Below are 20,932 nucleotides of genomic sequence, written 5' to 3'. Positions count from 1 at the left end.
GTCCATCTATACTGTTTGGTAATTTCACTCTGCCCACCTGCCTTATTCGGAGAACTCTCTAGAACCTACCTAAAACGTCCTTAATTCTTAGAAAGGCAGAGGTGGTGCTCATGTTTCCAAGCTTTGAAAGAACTAAGCCCCCTCTACTGCTACTGAGTAAAGACCCTGGTTCTTGAGTAACTAGCCCATGCTCGCTTGGATCTGTGAGAAACAAATGTAGCTGTTTGTGCTAGAATCACTTCACTGGCCAACATTTAAGAACAAATACTGTCACGTTTGCAACTGAAATCTTGGAAGGTCTTAAACTCTCTATAGTCGACTTCAAATGATATCTTAGTTCTCTGTGAGACCCTCTTCAGGATCAGGAACCCTCAAACCCCCACTAAACCTGAGCCTTCGGCTATCCAAACCTGTAGACACTTTCGCGTTGGAAGACGAGGCAGATGGGGGAAATGTTATGCTAATTTCTGTATGCACCTTCCAAATAGATTCCCTCCATGGTGAGACTTTGATTTAGTCCTTAATTCTTAGTAGTACTAATCATTTTAGCCAACATCAGTTTGTGATAGTGACTTCTCAAAATGTAAAACCGCCTTCTTTCTTGTCATCACATGACATTAAAGTTTGTGAGCTTTACATTCTTTAAAAGAACAGTACTTGCCTTCTCATAGTGACAGTCCATCTCATGTTATTTTCTGATTAATTATCTCAGGGTACAATAAATTGCTGGAGTAATGAAATCAATGTAAAAAACTGAGTGAAATTAAGCAAAAGCAACAATATAGAAATGGATAAGTGGAAAAATAATAGTTGAGGCAATGGAGTAGGGGTTAGTTTAACCCCTTCGCTGCCAGGCCTTTTACCCCTCTGGTGCCAGGCCTTTTTTTGCTATTTGGGGCATTTCGCTCTTAGACCCTCAACTTTTTGCACACATAAGCTACCCACACCAAATTTGCGTCCTTTTTTTCCAAACTTCCTGGGGATTCTAGAGGTACCCAGAGTTTGTGGGTTCCCCTGAAGGAGACCAAAAAATTAGCCAAAATACAGCAAAAATTTAATTTCCCTTTTTTTTTAAAAAAAAGGGGAAAAAAGGGCTGCAGAAGGCGGCTTGTGGTTTTTCCCCTGAAAATGGCATCAACAAAGGGTTTGCGGTGCTAAAATCCCCAGCTTTCAGGAACAGGCAGACTTGAATCAGAAAACCCAATTTTTCAACACAATTTTTGCATTTTACTGGGACAAACCCCATTTTTACAATGTTTTTGTGCTTTCAGCCTCCTTCCAGTTAGTGACGGAAATGGGTGTGAAACCGATGCTGGATCCCAGAAAGCTAAACATTTCTGAAAAGTAGACAAAATTCTGAATTCAGCAATGGGTAATTTGTGTAGATCCTACAAGGGTTTCCTACAGAAAATAACAGCTGAAAAAAAAAAAAATATTGAAATTGAGGTAATAAAAACAGCCATTTTTCTACACGTTTTGCTCTGCAACTTTTTCCTGCGATGTCAGATTTCTTAAAGTAATATACCATCACGTCTGCTGGACGCTTTTGGTTGCGGGGATAAATAGTACTTGTAGGTTCATCAAGAACCCTAGGTACCCAGAGCCAATAAATGAGCTGCACCTTGCAATGGGTTTTCATTCTAAACCGGGTATACAACAATTCAATTACTGAAATATAAACAGTGAAAAATAGGTATCAAGAAAACCTTTGTATTTCCAAAATGGGCACTAGATAAGGTGTTGAGAAGCAGTAATTATTTGCACATCTCTGAATTCTGGGGTGCCTATACTAGCATGTGAATTACAGGGCATTTCTCAAATAGACGTCTTTTTTACACATTGCCTTACATTTGGAAGGAAAAAATGTAGATCAAGACAAGGGGCAATAACACCTGTTTTGCTATTCTGTGTTCCCCCAAGTCTCCCGTTAAAAATGGTACCTCACTTGCGTGGGTAGGCCTAATGCTCGCGACAGGAAACGCAACATGGATACATCACATTTTTACATTGAAAACTGACGTGTTTTTTGCAAAGTGCCTAGCTGTAGATTTTGGTCTCTGGCTCAGCCGGCACGTAGTGAAACCTACCAAACTTGCGCATTTTTGAAACGTAGACACACAGGGGAATACAAGATGGGGTGACTTGTGGGGCTCCCACCAGGTTCTGTTACCCAGAATCCTTTGCAAACCTCAAAATTTGGCTAAAAAACACCTTTTCCTCACATTTCAGTGACAGAAAGTTCTGGAATCTGAGAGGAGCCACAAGTTTCCTTACACCCAGCGGTCTCCAAAGTCTGCCGATAAAAATGATACCTCACTTGTGTGGGTAGACCTAGTGCCTGCGACAGGAAATGCCCCAAAACCCAACATGGACACATCACATTTTCCCAAAGAAAACAGAGGTGTTTTTTGCAAAGTGCCTACCTGTGGATTTTGGCCTCTAGCTCAGCCGGCACCTGGGGAAACCTAGCAAACCTGTGCATTTTTTTAAACTAGACACCTAGGGGAATCCAAGATGGGGTGACTTGTGGAGCTCCCACCAGGTTCAGCTACCCGGAATCCTTTGCAAACCTCAAAGTTTTGCTAAAAAAAAACAAAAAACTTTTTCCTCACATTTCGGTGACAAAGTTCTGGAATCTGAGAGGAGCCACAAATTTCCTTCCACCCAGCGTTCCCCCAAGTCTCCCGATAAAAATGGTACCTCACTTGTGTGGGTAGGCCGAGTGTTCGTGACAGGAAATGCCCCAAAACACTATCTGGACACATCAAAATTAACAAATACAAAACTACCTGTTTTCGGGTGGGGGGGGGGGTTACCTGCGTTTTTGGTCCTGGGCTCAGCAGCCATCTAGGGAAACCTACCAAACCCGGACATTTCTGAGAACTGGGCACCCGAGGGAGGTGTGACTTGCGTGGATCCCCCAATGTTTTCTTACACAGAATCCTCAGCAAACATCAAACTTAGCTAAAAAAAATAAAAAAAATTCTGACATTTCTGAGTGGGATCACTGCACCGGGACAAATTTCCTACCACCCAACGTTCCCCTCAGTCTCCCGGTAAAAATGATACCTCGCTTGTGTAGGTGGGCCAAGTGCCTGTGACAGGGAAGAGACAAAAACATGTCGAACTTGAGGGAGAACCAAAGCAGGTCCAAAAGGACAGTTTGAAAAAAATAATTTTAGGCTGACCAGTGCAGCAGAATTTTTATCGCTATAGATGAGACGATGTTGGGTGGTAGGAATTTTGTGGATTCCTGCAGATTCCCGAAGGTCCCATCAGAAAAATGTGGGAAAAATGTGTGATTTCCAGCAAAGTTGGAGGTTTGCAGGGCATTGTGGGTAAGAAAAGAGTTCCAAGCTCTCATGGCCCAAATGTAAAACCAAAACCCAAAATAATCAAATGTCCTCTTGCTTGCCATGGAATAAGATGTTTTGGTGTGCGGGGGAGAGCTGAAAGACTGTTACCCCCTTCAGTTCGGGTGGGGGCATAACCATACCGGTTGGTAGCCACCACCCCACAGTTTATTTTTTTTATTTTTTTTTTTTTTTAATTCCCTGGCATCTAGTAGGCTTTTTGCCCCCCTGGGGTACGGATTGGGGGTAAGTGTACAATCTTCCCACTGTGGGCAGAACAACTTTGGCCCCATTTATTTCAAGAAAAAAAATCTTCCCTGGTCTCAGGTGGGCTTTCTGCCACACTTGGGGGCAGATGGGCCTTCCAAAAATAGGGCAACAGTAATGTGCCCCCATGGGGAGTGACCCTTGCCCAAGGGGCTGCCCCCCCCCCCCCCCCAACACAACACACACACACACACCAATCCATGGTGTTTAGAGGTTTCTGCCTCCCTTGGGGGCGGATTGGCTTAACAAAAATAGGCTGTTCTGCCCCCACAGGGGGGCAGACATGGCCTAAATACAATTTGCCCCCCAGGGGAGCGACCCTTGTCTAAGGGGTCTCTTCCCATACATAAAAACATAAAGTAAATTAAAAAATATATATTTCCCTGGTGTCTAGAGGTTTCTTCCCCCATGGGGGCAAATCTGCCTAATTATATTAGGCGGATCTGCCTCCAAGGGGAGCCTCCCGCCTCAGCCTCCCGGGGAGCGGCCCTTGCCAAAGGGGCCCACCCCCCTTATGCGTTAGTATAAAAAAAAAAAAAAATCCTTGGTGTCCTGTGGTTTCTACCCCACAGGGAGCCAGATCGGCCTAATTATAGGCCCGGGGGGGGGGCAGAAATAGCCTAAAAATAATTTGGCGTCCCGGGGAGCGACCCTTGCCTAAGGGCTCGCTCCCTACATATAAAAAAAAAAAAGAAAAAAATTATCCTTGGTGTCTAGGGGTTTTCTGCCCCCAGGGGGGACAGAAATGGCCTAAAAATAATTTGGCCCCCTGGGGAGTGGTCCTTGCCCATGGGGCTGCTCCCCTTATGTGCAAGTATGATAAAAAGAAATAATCCCTGGTGTCTAGTGGTTTTCTGCCCCCCCGGAGGGGTGTGGGGGGGGGGGGTGGGGTGGGGGGGGGTGGGGGGGGGACAGGGGGCAGAAATGGCCTAAAACTTATTTGCCCCCCTGGGGAGCGGCCCTTGCCCAAGGGGCCGCTCCCTTTATTGAAATTCACACACACAAAAAATTCCCTGGTGTCTAGTGGGCATTTCTGCTGACCGATCGGGCAGCAGAAATGCTGTGTGGCAAGACAGGGAAAGGAAAGGTCTTTCTTTTCCTTTCTTGTTTCTCCCGCCCCACCTCCCGGCATTTCTCTTCTGGGATCGCGCTGGAAGCCTGCTGTAAGGAAATGCCTCCTTGGCATGGTTGCCCCCTGACTTTTTGCCTTTGCTGATGCTATGTTTACAATTGAAAGTGTGCTGAGGCCTGCTAACCAGGCCCCAGCACCAGTGTTCTTTCCCTAACCTGTACTTTTGTATCCACAATTGGCAGACCCTGGCATCCAGATAAGTCCCTTGTAACTGGTACTTCTAGTACCAAGGGCCCTGATGCCAAGGAAGGTCTCTAAGGGCTGCAGCATGTCTTATGCCACCCTGGAGACCTCTCACTCAGCACAGACACACTGCTTGCCAGCTTGTGTGTGCTAGTGAGAACAAAACAAGTAAGTCGACATGGCACTCCCCTCAGGGTGCCATGCCAGCCTCTCACTGCCTATGCAAGTATAGGTCAGCCACCCCTCTAGCAGGCCTTACAGCCCTAAGGCAGGGTGCACTATACCATAGGTGAGGGTACCAGTGCATGAGCATGGTACCCCTACAGTGTCTAAACAAAACCTTAGACATTGTAAGTGCAGGGTAGCCATAAGAGTATATAGTCTGGGAGTTTGTCAAACACGAACTCCACAGCACCATAATGGCTACACTGAAAACTGGGAAGTTTGGTATCAAACTTCTCAGCACAATAAATGCACACTGATGCCAGTGTACATTTTATTGCAAAATACACCACAGAGGGCACCTTAGAGGTGCCCCCTGAAACTTAACCGACTATCTGTGTAGGCTGACTGGTCCCAGCAGCCTGCCACACTAGAGACATGTTGCTGGCCCCATGGGGAGAGTGCCTTTGTCACTCTGAGGCCAGTAACAAAGCCTGCACTGGGTGGAGATGCTAACACCTCCCCCAGGCAGGAGCTGTAACACCTGGCGGTGAGCCTCAAAGGCTCACCCCTTTGTCACAGCCCAGCAGGGCACTCCAGCTTAGTGGAGTTGCCCGCCCCCTCCGGCCACGGCCCCCACTTTTGGCGGCAAGGCTGGAGGGAACAAAGAAAGCAACAAGGAGGAGTCACTGGCCAGTCAGGACAGCCCCTAAGGTGTCCTGAGCTGAAGTGACTCTAACTTTTAGAAATCCTCCATCTTGCAGATGGAAGATTCCCCAAATAGGGTTAGGATTGTGACCCCCTCCCCTTGGGAGGAGGCACAAAGAGGGTGTACCCACCCTCAGGGCTAGTAGCCATTGGCTACTAACCCCCCAGACCTAAACACGCCCTTAAATTTAGTATTTAAGGGCTACCCTGAACCCTAGAAAATTAGATTCCTGCAACTACAAGAAGAAGGACTGCCTAGCTGAAAACCCCTGCAGAGGAAGACCAGAAGACAACAACTGCCTTGGCTCCAGAAACTCACCGGCCTGTCTCCTGCCTTCCAAAGAACTCTGCTCCAGCGACGCCTTCCAAAGGGACCAGCGACCTCTGAATCCTCTGAGGACTGCCCTGCTTCGACGACGACAAGAAACTCCCGAGGACAGCGGACCTGCTCCAAAAAGACTGCAACTTTATCCAAAGGAGCAGCTTTAAAGAACCCTGCTATCTCCCCGCAAGAAGCGTGAGACTTGCAACACTGCACCCGGCGACCCCGACTCGGCTGGTGGAGAACCAACACCTCAGGGAGGACCCCCGGACTACTCTACGACTGTGAGTACCAAAACCTGTCCCCCCTGAGCCCCCACAGCGCCGCCTTCAGTGGGAATCCCGAGGCTTCCCCTGACCGCGACTCTCTGAAACCTAAGTCCCGACGCCTGGAAAAGACCCTGCACCCGCAGCCCCCAGGACCTGAAGGACCGGACTTTCACTGCCGAAGTGACCCCCAGGAGTCCCTCTCCCTTGCCCAAGTGGAGGTTTCCCCGAGGAAGCCCCCCCTTGCCTGCCTGCAGCGCTGAAGAGATCCCTTGATCTCTCATTGACTTCCATTGCGAACCCGACGCTTGTTCTAACACTGCACCCGGCTGCCCCCGCGCCGCTGAGGGTGAAATTTCTGTGTGGGCTTGTGTCCCCCCCGGGGCCCTACAAAACCCCCCTGGTCTGCCCTCCGAAGACGCGGGTACTTACCTGCTGGCAGACTGGAACCGGGGCACCCCCTTCTCTCCATTGAAGCCTATGCGTTTTGGGCACCACTTTGAACTCTGCACCTGACCGGCCCTGAGCTGCTGGTGTGGTAACTTTGGGGTTGCTCTGAACCCCCAACGGTGGGCTACCTTGGACCAAGAACTGAACCCTGTAAGTGTCTTACTTACCTGGTAAAACTAACAAAAACTTACCTCCCCCAGGAACTGTGAAAATTGCACTAAGTGTCCAATTTTAAAATAGCTATTTGTGAATAACTTGAAAAGTATACATGCAATTGAAATGATTCAAAGTTCCTAATGTACTTACCTGCAATACCTTTCAAACAAGATATTACATGTTAAATTTGAACCTGTGGTTCTTAAAATAAACTAAGAAAATATATTTTTCTATAACAAAACCTATTGGCTGGATTTGTCTCTGAGTGTGTGTACCTCATTTATTGTCTATGTGTATGTACAACAAATGCTTAACACTACTCCTTGGATAAGCCTACTGCTCGACCACACTACCACAAAATAGAGCATTAGTATTATCTCTTTTTACCACTATTTTACCTCTAAGGGGAACCCTTGGACTCTGTGCATGCTATTCCTTACTTTGAAATAGCACATACAGAGCCAACTTCCTACATTGGTGGATCAGCGGTGGGGTACAAGACTTTGCATTTGCTGGACTACTCAGCCAATACCTGATCACACGACAAATTCCAAAATTGTCATTAGAAATTGATTTTTGCAATTTGAAAAGTTTTCTAAATTCTTTAAAGTCCTGCTAGGGCCTTGTGTTAGTCCCTGTTAGCATTTCTTTTAGAGTTTAAAAGTTTGTTAAAAGTTTGAATTAGATTCTAGAACCAGTTTTAGTTTCTTAAAAAGTATTCCAACTTTTAGAAGCATAATGTCTAGCACAGATGTGAATGTGGTGGAACTCGACACCACACCTTACCTCCATCTACAGATGAGAGAGCTAAGGTCACTCTGTAAACTAAAGAAAATAACAATGGGCTCCAAACCTACCAAAGTACAGCTCCAGGAGCTTTTGGCAGAGTTTGAAAAAGCCAACCCCTCTGAGGATGGCAACACAGAGGATGAAGATAGTGACTTGGAGGGAAATTCCCCCCCTCCAGTCCTACTTAGGGAGAACAGGGCTTCTCAAGCCCTGACTCCACAAATAACAGTCAGAGATGCAGGTTCCCTCACAGGAGGGACCAACAACTCTGAAATCACTGAGGATAACTCCAGTGAAGAGGACATCCAGTTAGCCAGGATGGCCAAAAGATTGGCTTTGGAAAGACAGATCCTAGCCATAGAAAGGGAAAGACAAGAGATGGGCCTAGGACCCATCAATGGTGGCAGCAACATAAATAGAGTCAGAGATTCTCCTGACATGTTGAAAATCCCTAAAGGGATTGTAACTAAATATGAAGATGGTGATGACATCACCAAATGGTTCACAGCTTTTGAGAGGGCTTGTGTAACCAGAAAAGTGAACAGATCTCACTGGGGTGCTCTCCTTTGGGAAATGTTCACAGGAAAGTGTAGGGATAGACTCCTCACACTCTCTGGAAAAGATGCAGAATCTTATGACCTCATGAAGGGTACCCTGATGGAGGGCTTTGGATTCTCCACTGAGGAGTATAGGATTAGATTCAGGGGGGCTCAAAAATCCTCGAGCCAGACCTGGGTTGACTTTGTAGACTACTCAGTAAAAACACTAGATGGTTGGATTCAAGGCAGTGGTGTAAGTAATTATGATGGGCTGTACAATTTATTTGTGAAAGAACACCTGTTAAGAAATTGTTTCAATGACAAACTGCATCAGCATCTGGTAGACCTAGGACCAATTTCTCCCCAAGAATTGGGAAAGAAGGCGGACCATTGGGTCAAGACTAGGGTGTCCAAAACTTCCACAGGGGGTGACCAAAAGAAAGGGGTCACAAAACCTCCCCAGGGGAAAGGTGGTGAGACAGCCAAAAATAAAAATAGTAAAGAGTCTTCTACAGGCCCCCAAAAACCTGCACAGGAGGGTGGGCCCAGAGCCTCTTCACAAAACAATCCTGGGTACAAGGGTAAAAACTTTGATCCCAAAAAGGCCTGGTGTCGTAGCTGTAATCAGCCTGGACACCAAACTGGAGACAAGGCCTGTCCCAAGAAAGGTTCCACTCCAAACTCCAATCCAGGTAACACTGGAATGGCTAGTCTCCAAGTGGGATCAACAGTGTGCCCAGAGCAAATCAGGGTCCACACTGAAGCTACTCTAGTCTCTGAGGGTGGGGTGGATTTAGCCACATTAGCTGCCTGGCCGCCTAACATGCAAAAATACAGGCAGCAGCTCTTTATTAATGGGACAAGTGTAGAGGGCCTGAGGGATACAGGTGCCAGTGTCACCATGGTGACAGAGAAACTGGTTTCCCCTGGCCAATACCTGACTGGAAAAACCTATACAGTCACCAATGCTGACAATCAGACTAAAGCACATCCCATGGCAATGGTAACTTTAGAATGGGGAGGGGTCAATGGCCTGAAACAGGTGGTGGTCTCCTCAAACATCCCAATAGACTGTCTGCTTGGAAATGACCTGGAGTCCTCAGCATGGGCTGAGGTAGAACTAAAAACCCATGCAGCCATGCTGGGTATCCCAGAACTGGTGTGTGTAAAAACAAGAGCACAATGCAAGGCACAGGGTGAAAAAGTAGAGCTGGAGTCTGGAAGAAAGGCCCAGCCTACCAAGAGAAAAGGAAAGTCAGTTGGGAAACCAACTGCAACACAGTCAGAAAAAGAGAACCTCTCTTCTCAGGAAGAAGTTCTGCCCTCTGAGGGAACTGAGCCTTTGGAGCTTGAACCTTATCAGGTTGAGCTCTTAGGCCCAGGGGGACCCTCAAGGGAGGAGCTGTGTAAGCGACAAGAAACCTGTCCCTCTCTTGAAGGCCTTAGGCAGCAAGCTGCTGAAGAGTCCAAGGGCAAGAAAAATGGAACACATAGGGTCTATTGGGAAGATGGACTCCTGTACACTGAGGCCAGAGACCCCAAACCTGGTGCCACTAGGAGAGTGGTAGTGCCTCAGTCGTTCAGAGAGTTTATTCTGACCTTAGCCCATGATATTCCCCTTGCTGGGCATTTGGGACAAACCAAGACGTGGTAGAGGTTAGTCAACCACTTCTACTGGCCCAATATGTCCCAGAAGGTTAAGGAGTTTTGCCTCTCCTGCCCCACCTGTCAAGCCAGTGGTAAGACAGGTGGGCATCCAAAGGCCCCCCTCATTCCACTTCCAGTGGTGGGGGTCCCCTTTGAAAGAGTGGGTGTGGACATAGTTGGTCCACTAGAACCTCCCACAGCCTCAGGAAATATGTATATCCTAGTAGTAGTGGATCATGCTACTAGGTATCCTGAAGCTATTCCCCTTAGGTCAACTACTGCCCCTGCAGTAGCCAAGGCCCTCATTGGTATCTTTACCAGAGTGGGTTTCCCTAAGGAGGTGGTGTCTGACAGAGGTACCAACTTCATGTCAGCATACCTAAAACACATGTGGAATGAGTGTGGAGTGACTTATAAATTCACTACACCATACCATCCACAAACTAATGGCTTAGTTGAGAGATTCAACAAGACATTAAAAGGCATGATCATGGGGCTCCCAGAAAAGCTCAAAAGGAGATGGGATGTCCTCTTGCCATGTCTGCTTTTCGCTTACAGAGAGGTGCCACAGAAGGGAGTAGGATTCTCACCCTTTGAACTTCTGTTTGGTCACCCTGTAAGGGGACCACTTGCTCTTGTTAAAGAAGGCTGAGAGAGACCTCTTCATGAGCCTAAACAAGACATAGTGGACTATGTACTTGGCCTTCGCTCTAGAATGGCAGAGTACATGGAAAAGGCAAGCAAAAACCTTGAGGCCAGCCAACAGCTCAAGAAGTTTTGGTATGACCAAAAGGCTGCAATGGTTGAGTTCCAACCAGGGCAGAAAGTCTGGGTTCTGGAGCCTGTGGCTCCCAGGGCACTTCAGGACAAATGGAGTGGCCCTTACCCAGTGCTAGAAAGGAAGAGTCAGGTCACCTACCTGGTGGACCTGGGCACAAGCAGGAGCCCCAAGAGGGTGATCCATGTGAACCGCCTTAAGCTCTTCCATGACAGGGCTGATGTAAATCTGTTGATGGTAACAGATGAGGATCAGGAGGCAGAGAGTGAACCTCTCCCTGATCTTCTGTCATCAGACCCAAAAGATGGCTCAGTAGATGGAGTGATCTACTCAGACACCCTCTCTGGCCAACAGCAAGCTGATTGTAGGAGAGTCCTACAACAGTTTCCTGAACTCTTCTCCCTAACCCCTGGTCAGACACACCTGTGTACCCATGATGTGGACACAGGAGACAGCATGCCTGTCAAAAACAAAATTTTTAGACAGTCTGACCATGTTAAGGAAAGCATCAAGGTGGAAGTCCACAAGATGCTGGAATTGGGAGTAATTGAGCGCTCTTGACAGCCCCTGGGCTAGCCCAGTGGTCTTAGTCCCCAAACCTCACACCAAAGATGGAAAGAAAGAGATGAGGTTTTGTGTGGACTACAGAGGGCTCAACTCTGTCACCAAGACAGACGCCCATCCAATTCCTAGAGCTGATGAGCTCATAGACAAATTAGGTGCTGCCAAATTCTTAAGTACCTTTGACTTGACAGCAGGGTACTGGCAAATAAAAATGGCACCTGGAGCAAAAAAGAAAACAGCATTCTCCACACCTGATGGGCATTATCAGTTTACTGTTATGCCCTTTGGTTTAAAGAATGCCCCTGCCACCTTCCAAAGGTTGGTGAATCAAGTCCTTGCTGGTTTGGAGTCCTTTAGCACAGCTTATCTTGATGATATTGCTGTCTTTAGCTCCACCTGGCAGGATCACCTGGTCCACCTGAAGAAGGTTTTGAAGGCTCTGCAATCTGCAGGCCTCTCTATCAAGGCATCCAAATGCCAGATAGGGCAGGGAACTGTGGTTTAATTGGGCCACCTTGTAGGTGGAGGCCAGGTTCAGCCACTCCAACCCAAGATCCAGACTATTCTGGACTGGGTAGCTCCAAAAACCCAGACTCAAGTCAGGGCATTCCTTGGCTTGACTGGGTACTACAGGAGGTTTGTGAAGGGATATGGATCCATTGTGACAGCCCTCACAGAACTCACCTCCAAGAAAATGCCCAAGAAAGTGAACTGGACTGTAGAATGCCAACAGGCCTTTGACACCCTGAAACAAGCAATGTGCTCAGCACCAGTTCTAAAAGCTCCAGATTATTCTAAGCAGTTCATTGTGCAGACAGATGCCTCTGAACATGGGATAGGGGCAGTTTTGTCCCAAACAAATGATGATGGCCTTGACCAGCCTGTTGCTTTCATTAGCAGGAGGTTACTCCCCAGGGAGCAGCGTTGGAGTGCCATTGAGAGGGAGGCCTTTGCTGTGGTTTGGTCCCTATAGAAGCTGAGACCATACCTCTTTGGGACTCACTTCCTAGTTCAAACTGACCACAGACCTCTCAAATGGCTGATGCAAATGAAAGGTGAAAACCCAAAACTGTTGAGGTGGTCCATCTCCCTACAGGGAATGGACTTTATAGTGGAACACAGACCTGGGACTGCCCATGCCAATGCAGATGGCCTTTCCAGGTTCTTCCACTTAGAAAATGAAGACTCTCTTGGGAAAGGTTAGTCTCATCCTCTTTCGTTTGGGGGGGGCTTGTGTAAGGAAATGCCTCCTTGGCATGGTTGCCCCCTGACTTTTTGCCTTTGCTGATGCTATGTTTACAATTGAAAGTGTGCTGAGGCCTGCTAACCAGGCCCCAGCACCAGTGTTCTTTCCCTAACCTGTACTTTTGTATCCACAATTGGCAGACCCTGGCATCCAGATAAGTCCCTTGTAACTGGTACTTCTAGTACCAAGGGCCCTGATGCCAAGGAAGGTCTCTAAGGGCTGCAGCATGTCTTATGCCACCCTGGAGACCTCTCACTCAGCACAGACACACTGCTTGCCAGCTTGTGTGTGCTAGTGAGAACAAAACGAGTAAGTCGACATGGCACTCCCCTCAGGGTGCCATGCCAGCCTCTCACTGCCTATGCAAGTATAGGTCAGCCACCCCTCTAGCAGGCCTTACAGCCCTAAGGCAGGGTGCACTATACCATAGGTGAGGGTACCAGTGCATGAGCATGGTACCCCTACAGTGTCTAAACAAAACCTTAGACATTGTAAGTGCAGGGTAGCCATAAGAGTATATGGTCTGGGAGTTTGTCAAACACGAACTCCACAGCACCATAATGGCTACACTGAAAACTGGGAAGTTTGGTATCAAACTTCTCAGCACAATAAATGCACACTGATGCCAGTGTACATTTTATTGCAAAATACACCACAGAGGGCACCTTAGAGGTGCCCCCTGAAACTTAACCGACTATCTGTGTAGGCTGACTGGTCCCAGCAGCCTGCCACACTAGAGACATGTTGCTGGCCCCATAGGGAGAGTGCCTTTGTCACTCTGAGGCCAGTAACAAAGCCTGCACTGGGTGGAGATGCTAACAGCTCCCCCAGGCAGGAGCTGTAACACCTGGCGGTGAGCCTCAAAGGCTCACCCCTTTGTCACAGCCCAGCAGGGCACTCCTGCTTAGTGGAGTTGCCCGCCCCCTCCGGCCACGGCCCTCACTTTTGGCGGCAAGGCTGGAGGGAACAAAGAAAGCAACAAGGAGGAGTCACTGGCCAGTCAGGACAGCCCCTAAGGTGTCCTGAGCTGAAGTGACTCTAACTTTTAGAAATCCTCCATCTTGCAGATGGAGGATTCCCCCAATAGGGTTAGGATTGTGACCCCCTCCCCTTGGGAGGAGGCACAAAGAGGGTGTACCCACCCTCAGGGCTCGTAGCCATTGGCTACTAACCCCCCAGACCTAAACACGCCCTTAAATTTAGTATTTAAGGGCTACCCTGAACCCTAGAAAATTAGATTCCTGCAACTACAAGAAGAAGGACTGCCTAGCTGAAAACCCCTGCAGAGGAAGACCAGAAGACAACAACTGCCTTGGCTCCAGAAACTCACCGGCCTGTCTCCTGCCTTCCAAAGAACTCTGCTCCAGCGACGCCTTCCAAAGGGACCAGCGACCTCTGAATCCTCTGAGGACTGCCCTGCTTCGACGACGACAAGAAACTCCCGAGGACAGCGGACCTGCTCCAAAAAGACTGCAACTTTATCCAAAGGAGCAGCTTTAAAGAACCCTGCAATCTCCCCGCAAGAAGCGTGAGACTTGCAACACTGCACCCGGCGACCCCGACTCGGCTGGTGGAGAACCAACACCTCAGGGAGGACCCCCGGACTACTCTACGACTGTGAGTACCAAAACCTGTCCCCCCTGAGCCCCCACAGCGCCGCCTGCAGAGGGAATCCCGAGGCTTCCCCTGACCGCGACTCTCTGAAACCTAAGTCCAGACGCCTGGAAAAGACCCTGCACCCGCAGCCCCCAGGACCTGAAGGACCGGACTTTCACTGCAGAAGTGACCCCCAGGAGTCCCTCTCCCTTGCCCAAGTGGAGGTTTCCCCGAGAAAGCCCCCCCTTGCCTGCCTGCAGCGCTGAAGAGATCCCTTGATCTCTCATTGACTTCCATTGCGAACCCGACGCTTGTTCTAACACTGCACCCGGCTGCCCCCGCGCCGCTGAGGGTGAAATTTCTGTGTGGGCTTGTGTTCCCCCCCGGTGCCCTACAAAACCCCCCTGGTCTGCCCTCCGAAGACGCGGGTACTTACCTGCTGGCAGACTGGAACCGGGGCACCCCCTTCTCTCCATTGAAGCCTATGCGTTTTGGGCACCACTTTGAACTCTGCACCTGACCGGCCCTGAGCTGCTGGTGTGGTAACTTTGGGGTTGCTCTGAACCCCCAACGGTGGGCTACCTTGGACCAAGAACTGAACCCTGTAAGTGTCTTACTTACCTGGTAAAACTAACAAAAACTTACCTCCCCCAGGAACTGTGAAAATTGCACTAAGTGTCCACTTTTAAAATAGCTATTTGTGAATAACTTGAAAAGTATACATGCAATTGAAATGATTCAAAGTTCCTAATGTACTTACCTGCAATACCTTTCAAACAAGATATTACATGTTAAATTTGAACCTGTGGTTCTTAAAATAAACTAAGAAAAGATATTTTTCTATAAGAAAACCTATTGGCTGGATTTGTCTCTGAGTGTGTGTACCTCATTTATTGTCTATGTGTATGTACAACAAATGCTTAACACTACTCCTTGGATAAGCCTACTGCTCGACCACACTACCACAAAATAGAGCATTAGTATTATCTCTTTTTACCACTATTTTACCTCTAAGGGGAACCCTTGGACTCTGTGCATGCTATTCCTTACTTTGAAATAGCACATACAGAGCCAACTTCCTACACCTGCTTCCAGCGCAATCTGAGGTGACCTCTGATGAGGTCAGCGCGCAATTTGTGTGCTGATGTCACCAGACCTCATTGGGAGGGTAGGGGGGTCAGGGGGTCACAGGGTTGAAAAGGGAAGCGCTTCCCTTCCATACCCGATTGGGGGGGGTGGGAGGGAGGCCCACAGGGGGCGCGCTAGCACTCCCCCCATGGGCCAAGTGCAGGATGAGCTGGTCTCGTCCCAGGCACACGGTAACAGTTTACCTGGACGAGACCAGCTCGCACCAGGCACCCTGGGGGTTAAAAAAGAAATTTATGGTGTCTCCCTCTTACATAGCTAAATGGGGGGATTGCGATTTACGGTTTTGTCCCCCTCAAATAAATATGTTTAAAATGTATATATTTATGTGTAGCTACTTTTATTGCAGAAAATGCACTGATATAAAACCCATATTTCACAGGAACCCATGAAATATGGGAAACAAATGTTCTGTTATAATGAGACCCTAACCCACTGGGCACAACCTTATAATTCTGAGGGCCATTAAGATTATGTGACAAGGTTATCTTATTTATGCAGCAAAAAGGGGGAAATATGTTGCACATTCTCTGGCAATATTATTTCCACCCATTTAAGATGGGAACACTTTTTGGTGACCACCACAGTCTAAGAATTGCATAAATCCGCAGCCCCTCACCATTATCGTTTGTTGTATCAACAAAAACATTTTAATCCAGCTCGGAGCCGATTGTTACCTACACTTCAACTATCACAAAATAAACATGTAATATAAATATGAATGCATACTGGTTAGTGTGTAATATGGTCCTATATTGCCATCTTGTGGGTTTGATGACATTTACAAGCAACTCTGCATTTGACTCAATGGTTTATGATGATGTCATCAGAACCACTTAATGGCCTTATTGGACGATATTAAACAGTTATCGTTTAATTCTTCTGTATTTTCTGGACCGAGGCAATTAGCCACTCTGTGTGTTTGTGCAATGAGATTGTATTCCACATAAATATGTATTTGTACAACTAATGTAGATACAAAAACAGCATGGAATAAACCATACGTATCGCAAAAAGCCGAGACCTGGCTATAGCCCCATGCATTTTCGCCTGCCCCCGCACCTGGATACCCTACCGGGTAATTAGCTGTGCTACACAAATCTCCATTACATAATATATCACACATACACGTATGAAGAGTGTTACAAACCAGTGGCTCCCAACCTTTTGACTTCTGTGGACCCCCATTTTATCATTGCTGGAACCCAGGGACCTCCACTGACTCATTACTGGAATCTGGGGACACCCCCCCCCGAGCTGGGGTCCTAATCTGTTAATATTATTTAATTTTCTAAGCAGTTGTGGACCCCCTGAGGAGGCTTTGCGGACTCCCAGGGGGTCCCCGGACCACAGGTTGGGAACCACTGTTATAAACTATACATGCTTATTGTGTAGCGAGTAGACTAATATCCTGACCAGCCTGCGGATCTCTCTCACTTGGGACTTGGCTCCTCGAACACAATAGTAATAAATAGCATTTGGCACTGCAAACCTACAGATGTACTAAATATATGTAATAAACATAAAAAACCTTTGTGGATAGTACACCTTTGCCACCTAAAGACGAAAACAGAATTAACCTTGGATGAAGAGATAATTTATCCAATGTTAAAACAAAAACAAGTGTTTAAAGAAAAAAAAAAAATAGGGACTTCAAATTAACCACGTTGTTATGAATCTCCCTAGGTTAATTACAGTGTCATTAATTCTACAAAAATGAACACATGGAAACTGACAAAAAAGGTGTTGAGAACAATTGTCTCTGTTAACATGAAGGTTTTATCAGAATGCAATATAGACCATGAAATAATTGTTCTGTTATTGAATTTAGACATCCTTGAGGAAAACGCGCACAACATTATCGTCACTAAGGGCCAAATGTAGCAAAGGGTTTTTCCCCATTCTGTGTCAATGGGAAAATGTGTTCGTACATATGGCCCTACGACTCTTAATTACATTTGGAAATAGTGGCTACATTTCGGAAGCACTTTTATATTTTCATATGCTCGCCCTGTGCAACAAAGCAGTAAAGCCTGATATTGGTAATGAGTAATTATATGCTCCGCCAAAGCCCGTGAGAGCAGCAAGTGTGGGGTTCTCCCTAAAATTATCCAGAGTATGGGAGACATAATCAAAATAAAGCATGAAGTACTCCCTGGAAGACAGATCAGCAGATCAATGGAAGCCATTAGCAACTTCCATCTGTGTAGGTTTCTACCTAGATGAATGTCACTAAGGGACTTCTGCTTCCACCTGTGTAAGGACCAGTTCCTCGGCAGACGCAATTCCACGCCTGAAGAGGAGAATTGGATGTTAAAAACGTTTGTCCTTAGGTCAGTCCTGAAGAGCCCTAACTCAAGAACTATGGGCCATATGTACGAACACTTTTTCCCATAGACACAGAATGGTTAAAAACCTTTGCTACATCTGGCCCTATGTGGTGTTGAAGCACATCAAACTTTTCCGAAGGAAACCCCACCCACCGCAAAGCTAGGAACATAGGACTTTGGCTACTGGGTGACAGCATTAAGAATTATATTGCTATGGGTTCAATAAATCAACTCACTGGCTTCCATACTTTGAAACAGGGCTAAACACAGGCTCTGGTCCATGTGAATTCAAAATACAAGGATGCTGTATGGTTAATGGTGCAGTTGGAGACTGTATATATCAGTGGTTTGTCCACATCAGTGCAAAACAAAGTATAGAGCTGTTGATCAGTGATAGTTGTATCATGAGTACTGATGGATGTGAATCAGTGGTATAAGTAGGATTATTCAAGATAATACACAACTTGGAAAAGTTGAAAAACGAATGATGATTTTGTATAGGGATACGTCTAAATTTCTGTTTCCCATTAAAAAAGGTTTTTTTTTTTTTTTTTTAAATAAGTGTGTGAGAGGATTTGGTGTATTAAGAAAACTAGTCATACCATGCAGGGGAATAATAAATGGTTGGAACATGGACATTGGTGATTGACTGGCAATTATTCTTTCTTCCCCTTTGGATCTCTACAGTAAATTTCCATCAATCGATACTCCACATGCTTCATTTTTATTGCAGAGCCTTTTAAGACACATTCAGCTTCTTCTGAGACTTCATGTTCATTCTTCCAGAGATAAAGCAGCACCAATGGCTTTCCAAAGGCATGCCCTTGTTGCAGAGATTTGTAGGACCTCTGTGTGAATTAGCATGTATGCTGTTTGTAGGCAGTACTTGCTAGCTTAATCTTACTTTAGCTTGTGGCCAGTAAAATGTGTCACCTGTTTGCTGTTAGTCTGGATAATGCTGTCTCCCACACCAATGTTTTGGGACTGTGGAATAAGGTCCCAGCCAGCTGAGGAAGGAGAGCAGGGCCATAGGAAAGCCAACAAGCATTTGCAATGCAATAGGTCTTGCATGTACTTGAGTTGCAGCTATTGGCATTGTCAATTTATCACTGGACTCCTTTTGCCACATTAATAGGTCAACCCTGCCGCACATTTGGGTCCTTTCTGCAATTCTCATCCCCTTTTTTTTTTTTGTTTGCTTATATCATGTTCTAACCTCTCCCTCATGGCCAAAGATTTTACGGCGATATTTCCACATCCCACTTCGCTACTGATATAGGAAGCACTGGTAACCCCCACAGGTGCAGCAATCACAAGGTCCCCTTGGCGTGTTTTTTCTTAGTGCATGACTGCAAACATTGGAACTCCATGACGGGTCTTAAGGATGCTAGGACTTGGGAATGCAAGCTGGACACCACTTCCTTTGTTGGATGGGGAAAGGCAGGCATGAGGGGGAACACAGAACACGCCACGATAGGGCAACATACTGACCGCATAAGTGATCGATAGGTTTATTTACAGTGGGAGTAGGCCTTCCGCCCCAGCACATATGAAAAAAGAGCAACGGACAGGGCCTTCAAGTCCCATTAAATCCAGCACGTTCAACAAGCAATGGCAAAGGGACGATGGAAGTACTTGTGCATGCCCAGGAGCAATAAATGCAAAGTGTTATATAAATTATTGTTGTATCACTTCCACTGTTTTGTTGCTTCCATTATAGCTTTGGGAGGCAAACATTTCACTGGAGTAGATGAACAGAATACGGTGCTTGCTCGCTTTCCCTTGGATGTAATGCAAACACCCTTGTTACACTGAAGCACTAAGGGCCATATGTACAAACACTTTTTCCCATAGACAAAGAATGGGGAAAAAACCTTTGCTACATCTGGTCCTAAGACTGTTAACAATCTGAAGCACTCAGAACATAGGCATGAAAAAAAGAATAAAATCCTGCATTTGGCTGCCATTCAGCCTTCCTGGAGCAGTAATCAGACACCCAAAAGGAAACGACATGCCTAGAAAATTTCTCTGTTGACTAATAGAAACCATAGTTCCACCCTCACAGGTAACCAACTACCAAACCTCCAGTGCACAAGAAATCAAGTAATCAGCAGCCCCTTCCTAGAACAGACTTCATTGAATTTCTAAGGGCAACCCTGTCTCCATTCCTTCTCTTTTAGGTGTGTGTTTTCCACCCTAAAGCCTTAGCAGTGCTGGTAGTACACGTCTACTGTGTGGGAAGGCCTGCCTTTCAATGCGTGTTCTTTGCCTGTGCTGGCATGCATGTGCTGGGGGGTAGTAATGAAGGGGCTCCTTTGCACGTCTCCTGGGGAGTTCTGCCGAAGAGAACAGCAGGCTGGAGCCAACATAGACTGAGAACAAAACACCAAAGCTCTGCCATCTCTTGTTTCAACCCAAGAGTGACAAAAAATTCATTGCAGCATTGCCGAAATGCACAAGCCCTCATAAACTTGTCACATTTGGAAAACAAAAGCATTGCTCAATGTTCTTGATTAGAGCTTTTAGTCTGGGCATGTTTTCCAGATTTTGAACGAGCTCCCATATTTACTAAGTTAGGATTAAGCTCCGCCCACACTCAGAAACTGGAGCATCACATGGATTGCAGCCACCACAAGCACTACATTTATAACACCAAAGCAAATCACTGCATTACAGAAAATGTGCAGCGTTGAAATAAAATATCCAAGGATAGATTAAATTATGTAGCCAAATTTGAATATGTCCCCATTAGCAAAGGAACCTGACAAGCCAGATACAACTGAGCACATCCCAGACCTGGCACAACATCATCCGGCCGATATGATTCACTGAACCACAAGAATGTGCCATTAGGGACTCTGCTGTGTGGGAGCAACCTGAGAGTGACATATACATGCATCCCAAAATAGACAGCTCGCTAAAGGACACAAAACATCATCTGCACCTAAAGGATTCCCACAACAATAGTATATGATGGTATACCCTTGCTGGCACCGTCTGATATTAGTTCCCACAACAGATGAGAAAGACAACAAGCAACGGCGAAGGAAAAGAGACGGCCTCAACATGACATCAATGACGTCATCGTGCATGACGTGTGGCGGCCATTTTAAATTGGGGGAATATACATTAAATATTGTAACGTAGCGATTTTCTCTACGCACCGGCAATGCGTAAGAAAATTGATATTAACATAGTTGTGGTCATGATTGTCTTTGCACCGCGTCCGCAGGGGGTGGAAACAGACGCCCTCATAAAACAGCCTCTAACATTTGACCTCGGTCTTTGAATGCACAGC

The sequence above is a fragment of the Pleurodeles waltl genome, chromosome 7, assembly GCF_031143425.1.
Source record: "Pleurodeles waltl isolate 20211129_DDA chromosome 7, aPleWal1.hap1.20221129, whole genome shotgun sequence".
Lineage (NCBI taxonomy): Eukaryota > Metazoa > Chordata > Amphibia > Caudata > Salamandridae > Pleurodeles > Pleurodeles waltl.
Note: the sequence above shows the minus strand (reverse complement) of the source record.